Source organism: Mercenaria mercenaria, chromosome 11, assembly GCF_021730395.1.
Source record: "Mercenaria mercenaria strain notata chromosome 11, MADL_Memer_1, whole genome shotgun sequence".
In the NCBI taxonomy this organism is placed as follows: domain Eukaryota; kingdom Metazoa; phylum Mollusca; class Bivalvia; order Venerida; family Veneridae; genus Mercenaria; species Mercenaria mercenaria.
In genome coordinates this window covers 31,657,286-31,675,567 of record NC_069371.1, presented here as the reverse complement: position 1 = coordinate 31,675,567, position 18,282 = coordinate 31,657,286, and the positions used below count along the sequence as shown (strand labels likewise).

The following is an 18,282-nucleotide window of genomic DNA, read 5'->3' as shown; positions in this document are numbered from 1 at the left end:
GCCAAATTGATTGTAATGCTTCATGCAACAGTATCTTGTAAAAACATACACATAATGTAGAGTAATCAGAGGTTTTTGACATATTACAGTACTTAGAAATGATTTAATGCTTTGGTATCTTTCCCAGAATTGTAACATCTAAGAAGATTCACAGTCCCCTGATATTTAAAATGTGCAAGAAAGCCTCCAAAAGTCATTTAAACACAACAAATTTGTTTTATACCTAAATGAAAAATGCAGGTGTACTTACAGCTTGTCAGATTGTTTTAAAGACTCGAAATGCCTTTGTTGTAATGATACCGCCATCATTTTCATTGTAGACATAAAAAATATTACAATTTCTTGTTAAATCCTATTTTCGACAATTATTTTCTGTAATATTTGTCAATGGGATGAATACAGTTCAACACAGTAGAAAGTTTTATTGAATCCAATGTTTTTGATAACCTCCCTTTATGACCCTTACCATACAAGTTCTTGTGCAGAAGTGTTTTTCTAACCATATATGATGCAAGTATGCATTACATCTATTTAGACTGCTGCAAGCATTGTTGCCAACAAATGACAGTTACATGTGGAGCAGATAGGGCATTGTAACTACAGAAATCAATGAACAGTGATAATTAAACTACATGTACTTACAATTTTAGATTTTGTGTCAGTTAAGCCATGTTTATTATTTGCTATGAAGCACTGACCAATAACTTATCAAGAAAGCATTTCACATTTTATTTACATACAGATAATTGTCGAATGAAAACTGTTCTGATATCAAATGTGTTTTGAGCTGCTGTGCTGAAAGGTTATCCTATATGATCATTACTGATGGATAAGGTGACAGTTGAATTGATAGATACAAAGGCCTTATCATTAAATAATGGTATGAGTGAAAACATCAGATTCTATCATTCAGACAATGATCTGTTGGTAAATAAAATGTAAATGGTTCTTGATACCTGATTGGTTCACTCATATTCAATAATAAACATGTTTATATTGATTGGCTCAAGTTACTACTCATCTAGGAGAATGTGGCAGCTACTGTGAGCAGATGATTATAATCATGTTTATAATTATGCCCCCCTTCGAAGAAGGAGGGGTATATTGTTTTGCAGATGTCGGTCGGTAGGTTGGTGGGTCGGTCGGTTGGTCGGTCGGTCGGAATGTAGACCAATCCGTTTCCGGATGATAACTCAAGAACGCTTGGGCCTAGGATCATGAAAGTTGATAGGGAGGTTGATCATCACCAGCAGATGACCCCTATTGATTTTGAGGTCTGTATGTCAAAGGTCAAGGTCACAGTGACCCTGAATAGTAAAATGGTTTCCGGATGATAACTCAAGAACACTTGGGCCTAGGATCATGAAAGTTGATAGGGAGGTAGGTAATGACCAGCAGATGACCCCTATTGATTTTGAGGTCAGTATGTTAAAGGTCAAGGTCACAGTGACCCTGAACATTAAAACGGTTTACGGATGATAACTCAAGAACGCTTAGGCCTAGGGTCATAAAAGTTGATAGGGAGGTTGGTCATGACAGCAGATGACCCCTATTGATTTTGAGGTAAGTATGTCAAAGGTCAAGGTCACAGTGACCAGGAACAGTAAAATGGTTTCAAGGCAATAACTCTTAGAACGCTTGGGCATAGTGTCAGGAAAATTGACAGTTAGGTTGGCCATGACCAGCAGATAACCCCTGTTGATTTTGAGGTCATTAGGTCAAAGGTCAAGGTCACATTGGCCAGGAACAGTTAAAACGGTTTCTGATCTTCTTGTCCAAAACCCTAGGGCCTAGGGCTTTGATATTTGGTATGTAGCAAAATCTAGTGGTCCTCTACCAAGATTGTTCAGATTATTTCCCTTGGGTCAAATATGGCCCCACCCCGGGGGTCACATGGTTTATATAGACTTATATAGGAAAAAAATTTGAAAAACCTCTTGTCCAAAACCACAGGGCCTAGGGGTTTGATATTTTGTATATGACATCATCTAGTGGTCCTCTACTAAGATTGTTCAAATTATTCCCCTAGGGTCAAATATGGCTCCGCCCTGGGGGTCACATGGTTTACATAGACTTATATAGGGAAAAACTTTGAGAATCTTCTTTTCCAAACCACAAAGACTATGGCTTTGATATTTTGTAATGTAGCATCATTTAGTGGTTCTCTACCAAGTTTGTTCAAATTATCCCTCTAGGGTCAAATATGGCCCCGCCCAGGGGTCATATGGTTCATATAGACTTATATAGGGAAAAACTTAGAACCTTCCTGTCCATAACTTACATCATTCAAATTTGGACCACATGTATAGTTCTGAGTGGCAAGATGAACCTTGACATGAGTTGACCTTGATCTTGACCTAGTGACCTACTTTCACATTTCTGTAGCTACAGCCTTCAAATTTGGACCACATGCATAGGTTTTTGTACCGAAAAAAACTTTGACCTTGTTATTGACCTAGTGACCTACTTTCACATTTTTGAAGTTACAGGCTTCAAATTTGGACCACATGCATAGTTTTTTGTTCCAAATTAAAATTTGACCTTGATTTTGACCTACTGACCTACTTTCACATTTCCACAGCCTTCCAAGCTACAGCCTTCAAATTTGAACCACATGCATAGTTTTGTGTACCGAAATGAACTTTGATCTTCAGATTGACATATTGACCTACTTTCACATTTCTGAAGCTACAGGCTTCAGATATGGACCGCATGCATATTTTTGTGTTCTGAATTGAATTTTGACATTGATTTTTACCTATTACCTACTTTCACACTTCTCAAGCTACAGCATTCAGATTTGAACCACATGCATAGTTCTGTCTACCCAAATGAACTTTGACCTTGAAATTGATCTAGTGACCTGCTTTCACATTTCTCAAGCCACAGCTTTCAAATTTGGACCACATAAACATTGTTTTGTACCGAAACGAAATTTGACCTTGAGCTAGTCTTGAAATTTGGAACATTCAAAAATGGCTCAGTGGATGGCGCCAAGATCACTCTGTAATCTCTCGTTAGGTTAATAGGTTAAAGGTCAAGGTCAGATTAAACCAGAATGGTAGAACTTTTGTTTACAGTGAGCATATAATTTCTGTTCCTTGTGCAATTACTGAATGCATCAAGGGGGGCATTTCGTGTTCGACGAGCTCTTGTTTATAATTGATCTGGTCAAACACATCTCATTCATACAATGATCTGTCAGTAAATGAAATGTCAAAGAAAATAAGTAATTTGTTCACTTATATTAAATAGTAATTGTGTTTGAATTACTAAATTACCGCTTTTTTCAAAATGATTAGTAAGTAAACATTATGTTTCCTAAATGAGTTAAGAGTTTCATATGACACAAAACTATATTTGAAAAACATATCCTGCGGGAATCTGCAACTTAAATTTCTTAGTATCTAACAAAGATTACTATCAGAGACTTGAATAAAATGTCTGCTTTTTAACCAGGATTTCAGAAAATCATATAATTAGATTGGCGAATATCATTGGGTGGGTTGGCATGCGGTCAGTCTCATGCCTCAAACTTTGGTTTCCTTTCAATATTTTGAAGTTAGGAGTGATTGATTGCAATTAAACTTGGTATATAGTTATGACTGCTTAGAGTCAATAGGCTTAAGATCAAGATCACTGTTACAAAAACTAGAAAAAATGGTTAACACTCAATTTAGAACATAACCACCACACCCACTCCCTCCTATGAAAAATTTTCTTCTTTGATCTAAAGTTTGGGGGGCATAGCTTGAAGTTAACTTTGATATGCATTACAGATCCTAGCTTGAAGTAAACTTTAATGTGCATATCCGATTTCAGTACAATGTACAATGTCTTAGCTTGAAGTTAACTTTAACCCTTACCATGCTGGACACGATTGATTCTGCCTTTGCAGCTAGTGTAGATCATGAGCAGCCTTCACATCTGTGCAGTCTGATCATGATCTGCACTGTTCCCTATTCAGTCAGTATCTTTTTGATAAGCACCCCTTTCAACAGTTAATGGTACTGTCCAAATTGGAAGATGGACAAGTTCATTATATAAATTTAGCATGGTAAGGGTTAATGTGCATAACAGACTTGAGTGCTGCGAGTGTGTTAGACTGTAACATCAGTTAGAAACTTTCATAAGCCTGGTTTGTGATTGTATTACAGTGTAGATTCAACCCAGAGATATTCTTACTAAACCAGATAATTATTAGAAAATTTGAAACATTTGAGTCGACTGGATCTAGAATTCTGTTAATTTGTTTACATGGACTTTGATGTTGAATTGTTTTCTGTTTATTGTTTTTGTATATTTGTGATACAAATTATTATAAAATGTTTGAACTGGGCCAGCTAGCAGAGAGCAAAAGCAGTTTAGAGTTGTAACTGAACTGGAAAAGACATATGTTATTTTCCCAAATCATTAATCACTTGTGAAAAGACTGTAACATTCTTTTCATGTTGGGTATTGGTGATGAACATACAAGTGAAGCATATTCTCAGGAACTAATTGATGGCAATTAGTAGTTTGTCAGAGCCTGTGTCATCACTATAATTCTACTAGACTTTCTGCACAGATTCTGACAGCCTAAATATTTTGTTCTATCTATCATCTTGTAGTGGCTATCAGCTTTTCTCTCCATATAAAAATCAACAGTTTTACTGCTGAGGACATGCAGAAGGGTAAGCAGCACAATTTCTACTGTTACATGTTTTTCTGGTTTATTGTGCATACCAATTCTGACTGAGTCAAGGCCATGTTAAGGTAGTTCTGTATGTTTGATAAACCAGAAGTTATTCATTAGAAATAACCTCTGAAACTATTCAAATTCAGTATTATTATGCCCCTTTTGTAAGGAAATTTTAATGTTAATAAAATGTGGAAAAAAAGAGAAATTATGAAAAATATACAGATGTTGAAAAGGTTATCTATAGCTTGTAGCCAGACTATGAAACATTATTTATCTATAAACTGTGAAAACATGCATGAAATTTCGCACAAACAGCAAAAAAGACAGTTTTGTGAGGACTTAATTTGCGCATTTTTAATTCAAGAGAGAATTTTGATTCAAATTATAATTGTTGTTAATTGACACTGTGGTAAGGTAAAGTGTGAAAGAGTATCAAAAGATTGATGAAAATAAAAGGAGTTTGAAGTCATATTATGAATGGCGCTTGTCAAATTATTCTAAGACAATAATGGTAGGTGCGAATAATTTCGAAGCTGTGCCGTTACATTCAATAACGATGTGTGACAAACTTGAAATTTGTGGATGGTGAATGAATTTATACATACATGAATTCAAGTATTTACATAGTTTTCTGTCAAGGATTAAATGATAAATAAAAGAAATATTTCGTAGCATTTGTAAGACGGTGACAACAATATAAATTAATTTATACATATATGTATGCTTTCTCATATTACTTGACCTCTTCCTAGAAGAAAATTTTATATTGTTTTTGCATTTCCACAGTATAAGTCTAATTAATGTATGAGATTTCACTGAATGAATTATATTGGCAGGACTGGAAATTCAAATGAGAAGTCTGATAATCTTGTCCTTGTGGACAAATAGTAATGCATCAGAAGGTTTTTGTCTGAAATTTTCAGGAACAGTTTCAAAATTGTGTTAAATGCACATCCAATAATGTCCATTGGCATCCACTTTTGTGTGTAATGAATTGCATTTAAGCTACCTTGAAACAACAAAATTACATGTAGAAAACAGCCAGCGTTTTAATAATATTGGCCATGTTGACATCGGAACAATAGAGAGGACAGAGAGTGAGGTTAGATGTGCAGCACAAAATGGTTATGCATTTGCCACTAACTGTTTCAAGGCATTGTTTGTCTGTGTTCCTTTTCTTGTTCATTTTGTCCTCATTGTCAACATGTGTTACTTCTATATTTTGTAAGATATGTTTTTGTGTACACATTCACACATACACTGCAATTGGGTTGAGGTGTGAGGGAGCTGCATTCTTGGAACATGGCTTTTCTTGTTAGATGTTAATCCTTGTTTTAGGATTCCCATGTGAGATTCACTACCAGATGAGAAACCCCCAATGATTAGCATTAGCACAGTATGTTTTTTGCCATCTGTAGCAATATCTTTACACTACTACTCTCAAGTGTATTAAGATGATTGCTCTGAACAGTATCCTATTCTTTCGCCAGCCACCCTTTCTGTATTTTCAGTACTTTGATTACTGAGCTCCCTAAATATGTAACAGAATTAAGAGTGTTTTATGAGTTTAAAATAGATGCTTGTAGATCTTATTATTTCAGCATAGAGGAAGGGAAGGGTTATGTAACCTGTCAAAGAAACTGGTTAGTGCTTTGCTTTTTAATTGTTCTGTTTGTTTACTTGTTTACAGAACCAGTGCTATAATATGTCAGTTTGTGTTACAATGTTTTGGCAAGCCAAAATCTGCAGGTGAGGATTCTTTTTGCACCCCTATCATGCATATTACATGATTTGTGACGTCTTTGAAGAAGTCGGGCATGTGTTGATTCTTTTCTGTTGTTACTAAGCAGTATTTTACAAGTTGTTTTTGCATTAGGAAGTACAGGAATTTATAAAAGAGATTCATCTGTCTCTGTATGTCTGATGTAAGTGAAATTTTGTCTCCCCACCCCACCACTGGGGAAGACATATTGGTTTTGCCCCGTCTGTCCATCCGTCCTTCCGTCTGTCACACCTCATTTCCGATCAATAACTGGAGAACCATTTGACCTAGAACCTTCAAACTTCATAGGATGGTAGGGCTTATGGAGTAGAAGACCCCTATTGTTTTTGAGGTCACACCATCAAAGGTCAAGGTAACAGGGGCCTTAGAACATGGAAAACCATTTCCGATCAATAACTTGAGAACCACTTGAGCCGGAATGTTGAAACTTCATAGGATGCAGAGTAGATGACCCCTGTTGATTTTGGGATCACTCTGTTAAAGGTCAAGGTTACAGGGGCCTGTCTGTCGTCCGTCACCATTTAGCTTGTGTATGCGATAGAGGCTGTATTTTTCAACTGATCTCCATGAAATTTTGTCAGAATGATTACCTTGATGAAATCTAGGCCGAGTTCGAAAATGGGTCATCTGGGTTCAAAAACTAGGTCACTAGGTCAAATCAAGGAAAAACCTTGTGTATGCGATAGAGGCTGTATTTTTCAATTGATCTTCATGAAGTTTTGTCAGAATGATTACCTTGATGAAATCTAGGCCAAGTTCAAAAATGGGTCACCCGGGGTCAAAAACTAGGTCACGAGGTCAAATCAAGGAAAAGCCTTGTGTATGAGATAGAAGCTGTATTTTTTATCTTCATGCATTTTGGTGAGAATGATTACCTTGATCAAATCTAGGCCGAGTTGGAAAATGGGTTATCCGGGGCTAAAAAGTAGGTCACTAGGTCAAATCAAAGAAAAACCTTGTGTATGCGATAGAGGCTGTATTTTTCAACTGATCTTCATGAAATTTTGTCAGAATGATAACCTTGATGAAATCTAGGCCAGTTTCAAAAATGGGTCATCTGGGGTCAAAAACTAGGTCACAAGGTCAAATCAAAGAAAAACCTTGTGTATGCGATAGAGGCTGTATTTTTCAGTTGGTCTTCATGAATTTTGGTCAGAATGATTGCCTTGATGAAATAAAGGTCAAGTTTGAATATGGGTCACCTGGGGTCAAAAACTAGGTTGCTAGGATATATCAAAGAAAAATGTTTTGTATGCGATAGAGGCTGTATTTTTTAATCGAGGTTGATGAAATTTAGTCAGAATGATTCATTGTTAAAACATGGTTCACACAGGTCCTTGAAAGTCCTTGAATTTGATCCTAAGTCCTTGAAAAGTCCTTGATTTTTTTCTTCCAAAAATCCCCTGAAAAAGTACTTGTATTTTGAAAAAAAAGGTAGAAAAGTCCTTAAATTTTGCTAAAAATGGGGGTGCAATCGTATTGTAGGGGAAAAATACAAAAAATAAATAATAAATAAGTCAAAACGAGCGAAAAAACGGTGTAAAATAAAAATACATGCACACCCACGGAGGGAATGCTAGTTGAACACCGTTTCGGTACGGAAGTTAGATACGGAATAGCGATTTTCACAACGTTAAAATATTATGCGCAAGGTCATTGTAGCGTGACTTATCAACAACAATAATGAGTGGCCCAAAAAATAAATGTAGTTTCGCCAATAAATGGCTTACACAAGATGATTATTCATCGTGGTTAAAGGAGTTTAAGTCAGACAAGCATAAGTGTATGTGATAAACTCATTGATGTCGGAACTATAGGAAAAAGTGCATTGAAATCACACGGGAAAACAAGAAGTGTTGTCCCTAGAGGACAAATTGAAAACTAGTCTTGAGAGCTTGAAAGACTTATAAGAAACATGTACTAAGTATGTATACAGGCAAATATAGCTCATAAAAGGTAATCCCATTGAAGATCTCATAAAGGTTAAGATATGCTATTGTAGCTTATGGAAAATAAAACTGTTCTGTAACTTTTCTTCTATCATAATGCCTTATGAAGAGCCTAAATGGTTTTGTAATTTAAGATTTAAAGCGATTAAAATAGTCCTTGAAAATCGATAAAAGTCCTTGAAAAGTCCTTGAATTTTTTTTGCCAAGTCCTGTATGAACCATGTAAAATCTAGATCAGATTCGAATGTAGGTCATCTTAGTTCAAAAACTAGGTCACTAGGTCAAATTGAAGAAAATGCTTGTTTACACTTAAGAGACCACATTTTTGATCCAATCTTAATGAAAATTGGTCAGAATATTTGTTTCCATGAAATCACTGTCAAACATGTTTACACTGTTATGGTGTGTTTATCATGTGAGCGACCTAGGGCAGTCTTGGCCCTCTTGTTTAACTTAGACAAACGGTACCTCCTAAAACAAATTTTGCTTTTCATCATACTGAAATGTATTTGGCATTTCCATTGAAATGAAATGTATTTGGCACTATACACTTAAAACGAAACAGGATGAAAAATCTTTCAGAGTAGTCTGCAACCTAGTTTTAATTGACACAAACATGCCGGCATTTTAACCGACAGCTAATTAACAGTAAATATATATGGTGCATGCTTACAAAAACTCTGAAGCTATTTCAAGAAAATGCATTTACCACAAAGGTGAACCCCATCTCAAAATAACTATTGACAGAAAGAGAAAACTGAAGTCATTTCCACAGTTCATCGCCTGGAAATTATTACACCTGACTGTGGTCATGGAAGACATGTTTGTTGGTACAAACATCTGGTTAACTAATTAAAGTTTGGAACAATATCAGCCATTCCTTTTTCTTGTTTCCAAACATATTTCAATCATTACACTTCAGCCGGCAACCCTCCAGGTATATTACAGAGTCTTCTAATGTTTTGGGTAATGCTTTTGGCATAAAATTCTTACCTCAGGAGGTCTAGGAACTTTTCTGATTGCAATTATTCTTAGAAAGCCTTTCAGTGCCAGTTTTGATTTATATTATGTCAGCTTGAACTTGTTGTTTTTAAATTTTGATAGAAACATTAATTGCTTTTAAGTGTCTAGTGTCAACAGTAATTTACCTGATTTACTATGGACACATTTAATTGGAATAGCCAGATTTATCAGGTGACATTCTGCTCACTAAGTACCTTTCCACATAACTTCAGAGCAACAGATAAGCTTTCAAAGTGAATTTAGTACTACCCCATCATTTTGGTTTGAATTTGGTATTGGCTAAACTGCAAAGGGTATTCAAAAGTTGGTTTCTCCATGATTTTTACATTAATTTGGTATCCGTGCATTTCAGTGGGAGCTTATTAATTTTTCATGCTTTCCACACAGACGAAACTGTAGCACAAAGAAATAAATAAAATAAAGGATACTAGATCACATGTGTATTAAGTTGGACTATTCACATTTGTTGTATGCAGTTTTTCAGCGACCACACTTACTTGTCCATTGACTTAAAAGCTTTTTATTGACACAATCGCTGGAGTGCGCAAATTACTACAAATAATACATTGTACAACTTGATATGAATTGTCATTCAAAATACTTTTTACATTCTATCCCCCAACTGAGGCATCTATTTCTATGAACGTAGTTTGTTAGTAATAACAGACTTTTGCCTGTAAAACTTTGTGAATTTTCTTTCTTCCCAATTTCGACACATTATAGTGCATAATTTATAGTTGCTTTATTTTCAGAGCATTCTTGATACAGTTATGAGCCCCACCATGAGAAAACCAACATAGTGCATTTGTGACCAGCATGGATCCAGACCAGCCTGCGCATCTGTGCAGTCTGGTAAGGATCCATACTGTTCGCTTTCCTATTGCAATTAGAGAAACTGTTAGTAAACAGCTTGGATCCTGACCAGACTGTGCTGATGCGCAGGCAGGTCTGGATCCATGCTGGTTTTGATACGCATCGAAAGAAAATTTTACTGCTTATTTTTGAAATTTAATTTATGCAAATATGCAGCTAAATGTACCTGAGGCTCTGAACCTTTTTAACAGGGACTGTGTTGAAAGAAAATTGTTTGAAATTGCTTATAAACCTATATGGCCTTTGTGTTTACAGTAAGTCATGTTAAGTTTGAGCATTGCAGAGGTCACATTATTAAATATACAAACCATGGTATGTGTATATTGAGAAGCAACATTCCAACAACAGCTGTTATTTGATGGTTGTTACAGGGTCTGTAATTTGAAAAGAATTGAACTTTGGATCATTTTGAATGTGAAAGAAAGAGAAAAACAAATCTGTGTTGATAAGATGTAAAATTCAAGCGTTTTAGCAATAGTATTAGATATATTGTAAAGCCTAATGGATATTGCTGTGTGTCATGAAACTTTTCATTCAGTAATGGAGCTTTTCTTGTTGTGACATAACTATACACACATGAAAGCACAAAATCCACTGGAACACATGCATGCACATACACAAACACAAACACATGAACACATAAATGCATTATACAGTTGAATTCTCATATTAGATAGTACAACATTGTCTTGCATGATTTCCTAGGCATAATTCCAACAGATCACACAAGCAAGGTTCACTGTATCTCTTGTTTCATCTTAAAATAAGCCAATGAGTAATATTAAAAGACAAGAAGTCTTTGTTTCATGTTAGATTACATAATGAGTTTGCTGATTTGGCTGCAATTAAACTGCCATGTTCAGATTATTGCATTCTCTCTTGGCAGGTTCTGTTTAGGTGGAATTAGGCTAATCCTGCTGAAAGTGGTTAGTAAGTGAAAGAATTCTGGTTGGAAAAAGAGTTATTCTTGACTTAGCTGATGTATGTTTTGAATGAAAGACCTTTATTGTATAAGAATCGTGAAGATTTTTATGCCCCCGAAGGGAGGCATATAGTTTTTGAACAGTCTGTCAGTCTGTCGGTCTGTCATGTTTCGTGTCCGGTCCATATCTTTGTCATCCATGGATGGATTTTCAAATAACTTGGCATGAATGTGTACCACAGTAAGACGACGTGTCGCGCGCAAGACCCAGGTCCGTATCTCAAAGGTCAAGGTCATACTTAGATGTTAAAGGTCATTTTTCATGATAGTGCATTGATGGGCGTGTCCGGTCCATATCTTTGTCATTCATGCATGGATTTTAAAATTATTGGGCATGAATGTGTACCACAGTAAGACGATGTGTCGTGTGCAAGACCCAGGTCCATAGGTCAAAGGTCCTAAACTCTAACATCGGCCATAACTATTCATTCAAAGTGCCATTGGGGGCATGTGTCATCCTATTGAGACAGCTCTTGTTTTTAGAAGCATTAACTTGAACCCAGCTGATTTCAGCTGGACTAATATAAAACTGAGATTGGAGACAATCCTCAAAATGCTAGTGTGAAAATGGTTGATTCAAAGCCTATAGTTATGAAACTGACCAATAGGAAGGCTGCATTCTCAGTTTCATACTTGAGTGGAGTTTTGCCCTGTTTGTTTATTCTGAAAGTAAGAAAACTACTTTTTGTAGGGATACATGTTTTTGAGTATTTTACATCTGCAAAAGCATGCTGGATTTTTTTGTGACGAAAACAGAAGGTGGAGATCAAGAACAATTACCACAAGGGCTTCTGCAGACATTAATGCACAAAGCAAATGTGTTTTGTCACTTAAGTTTTGCGTAAAAAACATGACATGAAAACTAAATGTATTGTTTTCATTAAGTGAGGACTTTTCATTTCCAGTAATATTTTACTTACTATTTTGTTATTCTCGAAAACGGTCAGCATGGTTTAAATATATCAATAACCAGGGTGGACAAATCGTTAGTGTTACCAAAGAAAATTGTATTCATTGTTTTTAGCTCACCTGTCACATAGTGACAAGGTGAGCTTTTGTGATCACCCTTCGTCCGTCGTCTGTGCGTCCGTCCGTCCGTGCGTGTGTGCGTCAACAATTCCTTGTCTGCACAATTGTGGTTTCATTTATGATTTTATTTTAACCAAACTTGCACACAACTTGTATCACCATAAGATCTCGGTTCCTTTCTTGAACCGGCCAGATCCCATTATGGGTTCCAGAGTCATGGCCCCTGAAAGGGCCAAATTTAGCTATTTTGACCTTGTCTGCACAATAGCAGCTTTATTTATGATTTGATTTTTACCGAACTTGCACAAAACTTGTATCACCATAAGATCTTGGTTCCTTTCTTAAACCGGCCAGATTCCTTTATGGGTTCCAGAATTATGGCCCCTGAAAGGGCCAGAATTAGCTATTTTGACCTTGTCTGCACAATAGCAGCTTCATTTATGATTTGAATTTAATCAAACTTGCACAAAACTTGTGTCACCATAAGATCTCGGTTCCTTTTTTAAACTGGCCAGATCCCTTAATGGGTTCCAGAGTTATGGATCCTGAAAGGGCCAAAATTAGCTATTTTGACCTTGTCTGCACAATAGCAGCTTCATTTATGATTTGATTTTAACCAAACTTGCACACAACTTGTATTACCACAAGATCTGGGTTCCTTTCTTGAACTGGCCAGATTCCTTCATGGGTTCCAGAGTTATGGCCCCTTAAAGGTCCAAAATTGGCTATTTTGGCTTTTGCAGCCATATAGATACTTCATTTATGGTTTTATTTGATACAAACTTCCAAAATATCTTCAACAACAATAAATCTTGGATTCCATGACAAATCAGATCCAATCGTAGGTTCCAGAGTTATTTTATATCTGATTACCTCCCCTGATTGTAATCAAAATGGATTTATATCAGTAAGTACTTATAGGAATTATTGGAAATTTCATTATTGTCATTAGTTGGACTGAGCCAATCAGGGTAGATAACTATGGACTGATTTTATGTCATATTACCTCCCTTTATTTCAAATTAAAATGGGTATATCTCCGTAACTAATGAAGATACTGATCTGAAATTCCATTTATGTCAACAGATTTATTTGGCAGATCCTTCTTTTGTTCACTTACAATAATTTTTTTTTTTTTAATTACTTCCCTTTTACGTTACTATAAATAGCTTATTTTTAGTAACTTTTTTATTATTGGCCGTAGGGAAAAACCGAGACCACTTTTCTGTGGTACAACATGGATGGTACCTCCAATTTTTAGGTGTATTTTGACATATATGTACCTTGTAAGAATTTTTTCTTCTTTTTGGTTCAATTTCTTCTCTTTGTTGTTCCTGTCCTTTGTGGACTTAGATATTTTTTCTGAGGACCTTCTTGTCCTCGAGTGCAATGATAACAGGTGAGCGATATAGGGCCATCATGGCCCTCATGTTAAATGATAATGTTTATTGTTTAATTATTAAAAACATGACAAAAAATTGAACCATATTTTTGCATATCATTTAAAAATTAGGTTCAAAGATAATTTACATACAAGTTATTTTGAGTATAATGAACAGTTACTTTGAATATAGATGAGTATAAACATATTGACCTGCTTCCAATATTTATATGAATTCTGTGAACATACCAACTGATACTTCCTAAAATCATTGAAACAAACATGTTACATGTGATTCAATACATTCACAGTTATTACAAAATTGAACCTTGTACTGAATTTGAAAATAGAGTAAACAGATATGGCAGTGGGTTTGTGGTTTGTAACTGATACAGCAAAATATTCTATGGATTAAATTGCATCATTTATGCTACAAGAAGAGATTATTACAGAACAAACAAGATGCAGTTATCAGATGTCTGAGTCTAGGCAGGAATGAATATTTGCTCCAGACAAAGCATTTCAAAAATAAAAATCATGTATTAATATTTGGACTAATGTATTAACAGCACGTAAATAGCCTTGTCAATACAGTTTTTCTCCCATTAATACATGCCCAGATACAGTGAAAAAAGAAGTATTTACGCAAGAATATTTTGAAAAGGTTTTGAAAATAAAGAATACAGGAAATTCATTATATCTGAGTTTGAACAAAGAGGTTAAGGATAATGTTATCCTTTCCTGTTTTAATGTAAATGTGTATTGACTCATTAAGACTTAAACAAATTTACTCTTTAGATCAATTTGTAAATTATTGATTGAAACAACAAAATGGATAAATTAAGCTTGCTTTGCCTAGAAGTTGACATTAAATTTTGCTCTTGACAGCAAATAAAAATGTTGTTTGAATGACAAGCTATTTTTAGACAGGGAAACTATAATTAAACTTTGTAAGACATCTTTTGATTGGATGATATTGTATGAGAAATACTGCCAGTTTTTCAGGCTTTCAGGAAAATTGTTATTGTTATGCCCCCGAAGGGAGGCATATAGTTTTTGAACCGTCTGTCCGTCTGTCAGTCTGTCAGTCTGTCGTCTGTCTGTCAGTCTGTCCGCAATTTTCGTGTCCGGTCCATATCTTTGTCATCGATGGAAGGATTTTCAAATAACTTGGCATGAATGTGTACCACAGTAAGACGATGTGTCGCGCGCAAGACCCAGGTCCGTAGCTCAAAGGTCAAGGTCACACTTAGACATTAAAGGATAGTGCATTGATGGGCGTGTCCGGTCCATATCTTTGTCATCCATGGATGGATTTTCAAATAACTTGGCATGAATGTGTACCACAGTAAGACGACGTGTCGCGCGCAAGACCCAGGTCCGTAGCTCAAAGGTCAAGGTCACACTTAGACATTAAAGGATAGTGCATTGATGGGCGTGTCCGGTCCATATCTTTGTCATCGATGGATGGATTTTCAAATAACTTGGCATGAATGTGTACCACAGTAAGACGACGTGTCACGCGCAAGACCCAGGTCCGTAGCTCAAAGGTCAAGGTCACACTTAGACTTTAAAGGAAAGTGCATAGATGGGCGTGTCCGGTCCATATCTTTGTCAACCATGGATAGATTTTCAAATAACTTGGCATGAATGTGTACCACAGTAAGACGACGTGTCGCGCGCAAGACCCAGGTCCGTAGCTCAAAGGTCAAGGTCACACTTAGACGTTAAAGGTCATTTTTCATGATAGTGCATTGATGGGCATGTCCGGTCCATATCTTTGTCATTCATGCATGGATTTTAAAATAACTACGCATGAATGTGTGACACAGTAAGACGACGTGACGCGCGTAAGACCCAGCTCCGTAGGTCAAAGGTCCTAAACTCTAACATCGGCCATAACTACTCATTCAAAGTGCCATCGGGGGCATATGTCATCCTATGGAGACAGCTCTTGTTATATTATGTAAACAGCCCATCAAAGCTCGATATCCTTGTTGGTGTGTAGAGCCAAACACAGTGAGTTACTTTTTCTAACATTGCACACCGTCATTAATTTATTTGCCTGACTGCACACTGCACTATCATATTGGCCGGAATATTACTTTCTTCATATTCGAAGTAAAATAGAATATAGGTAGATGATAATAATAAGTATACTTTTGAAAAATAATGCAAATTGTTTATTGAAATATAATTACGCAATAAAAATCTAGTTACTTTTTTAGAAACTATTTGTTATGCCATTTAAATAATAAATTCACTGACAGTGTCAAATATGCAAATTTAAATATCTCGGTACTTGGTTTATTAGATTGAATATAAAGTTCCACTACAACTCTGGAAGATCATATTATAGCTCAGTTTTTTAGGTAAATAAAGTTATTTGCTCAGTATTGTACATTTTTGTCATGGAAGTACACACAGAACTTATGTTTCATGGATTGATCTAAAATGCACTGACTCATTTTTAAAAATAGTTATTTTTACTCTTAAAGGATTACAGGGGTTGCAAAATCTGATTTTGACTTGCTTGTCCATTTTTGTCAATTGCTATTAGACATTTACGAATTAAGTCTACGTGGACTGTGAACACCTAAGACGATCGATTTTTCAAGGGGACCGTCTCAACATGAAAATTTTAATTTATGTGTGGTAGGAAAACATTCCAATAATGATGGTAAGGTCTGGCTTATTATGTTACCGCACAGTATAAGATTTGGATTTGTCTGTCCGTCTGTCTGTTCGCCAGAGAGGTGTTTTGTTATGCATATCGCAAAAAGTATTTGATCTAGCGTCATAACACGTTCCCGAAAGGTTCTTCAATATTATAAGTTGCACATCTGCGACAAAGTTGAAAAGATGAGCTTATCTGTTCGCAATGTATCCGTATTCCATCGTCGACGTCGGCCGAAATGAAAATTAATCTTTACTGGGTTAGCTGGGATCAAACTGTAGGTCAGCAGGTAAAACATTGTGAAAACTGTAGAAAACGTAATATCTTGCGTCTCCATTCCTTTGTTGTTACTATACGCCCGAAGGAACGTATTTTGGTGTTCGTCTGACCGTCTGTCTGTCTATGTGTCCGTCTTAGGGGTCAAAGGTCATATAACTTTGTTTCGAGTGCGATGTGTAACTCTTAAACTGCTTGAAGGATTTAAAAAAAAAAACTTGGCACAAATGTTCACCACATTGAGACGACGTACAGAGCACATAGCTCGCTTCAAGGTAAAGGTCACACTTAGAGGTTAAAGGTCACATGACTTTGTTTTGTGTTTATGTTGCTTTGCATTGCGGTGCTCTTGTTTTTTATTTGGCAGATTCTTTTTTTTGTTCACTTACAATATTTTTTATTGAATTACTTCCCTTTTATATTACTAGAAATAGGTTATTTTGTAACTTTTTTTTTTATTAGCCGTAGGTAAAAACGGAGACCACTTTTATTTGGTACAACATGGATGGTACCTGCAAAGTTAAGGTGTATTTTGACACATCTGTACCTGTTAATAATTTTAGTGGACTAAGAGTTTTTCGGGGAATTTCTTCCCTTTGTTGTCATTTTCCTTAGGACATCAACAGTAAAGTTTCTTTAAATTTTGCTCCCATCCTCAGATATTTGACTTTATCAAAACCTTTGGGGCGTCTGTGGCCGAGTCGTTAAGGTTGCTGACTTCAAATCACTTTCCCCTCATCGATATGGGTTCGAGCCTCACTCGGGGCGTTGAATTCTTCATGTGAGGAAGCCATCCAGCTGGCTTACGGAAGGTCGGTGGTTCTACCCAGGTGCCCGCTCGTGATGAAATAATGCACGGAGGGGCACCTGGGGTCTTCCTCCACCATTAAAGCTGGAAAGTCGCCATATGACCTATCATGTGTCGGTGCGACGTTAAATCCAAAAAAAAAAAATTATCAAAAACTTTTACCAAACAATCTAAGTTAAAAAGGGACATAACTCTGTCAAAATTCAAATCACAGTTATGAGGATTGTTTTTCCTGGTGTAGACTTCGATAGTAAATAACTATTTTAAGTTTAAAGTCAATAGCTTTGATAGTAACAGAGACATTTGACTTTATCAAAAACTTTAACCAAAAATTCTAATTTAAAAGGGGGCATTATTCTGTCAAAATTCAAATCAGAGTTATAGGGATTGTTTCTCCCGGTGTAGACTTTGATAGTAAATAAGTTTATTTTAAGTTTCAGGTCAAATTATCTTTGGTTATTAACAGATATATTATTTTGACTTTATCAAGAACTTTAACCCAAAATATTCTAAGTTAAAAAAAGGGGCATAATTCTGTCAAAATTTCAAATCAGAATTAAGAGATTTATTTCTCATCTGGTGTTAGACTTTTTAAGTAAAATAAGCATTTTAAGTTTCCAAGTCAATTAGCTTTGATAGTAACAGAGATATTTGACTTTATCAAAAATTTTAACCAAAAATTCTAAGTTAAAAAGGGGCATAATTCTATCAAAATTCAAATCAGAGTAACGCAGATTGTTTTTCCTGGTGTGGACTTCGATAGTAAATAATTATTTTAAGTTTGAAGTCAATAGCTTTGATAGTAACAGAGATATTTGAC

General features: G+C 35.8%; 1 protein-coding gene across 7 annotated transcripts in view; it reads left to right on the top strand.

Moving 5' to 3' along the window:
- LOC123531790 (zinc finger CCCH domain-containing protein 10-like) overlaps positions 1-18,282 on the top strand; it is a 288,284-nt gene that overhangs the window by 196,386 nt on the left and 73,616 nt on the right. The window contains exon 1 of one of the 7 annotated variants that reach the window (XM_053517074.1): positions 6,413-6,430. The exons of the other annotated variants lie outside the window; for them this stretch is intronic. The gene's annotated coding sequence lies outside the window, so the exon portion shown is untranslated. Of the gene's footprint in view, positions 1-6,412; positions 6,431-18,282 lie in introns of those variants that run through there. 7 annotated transcript variants of the gene reach the window in all.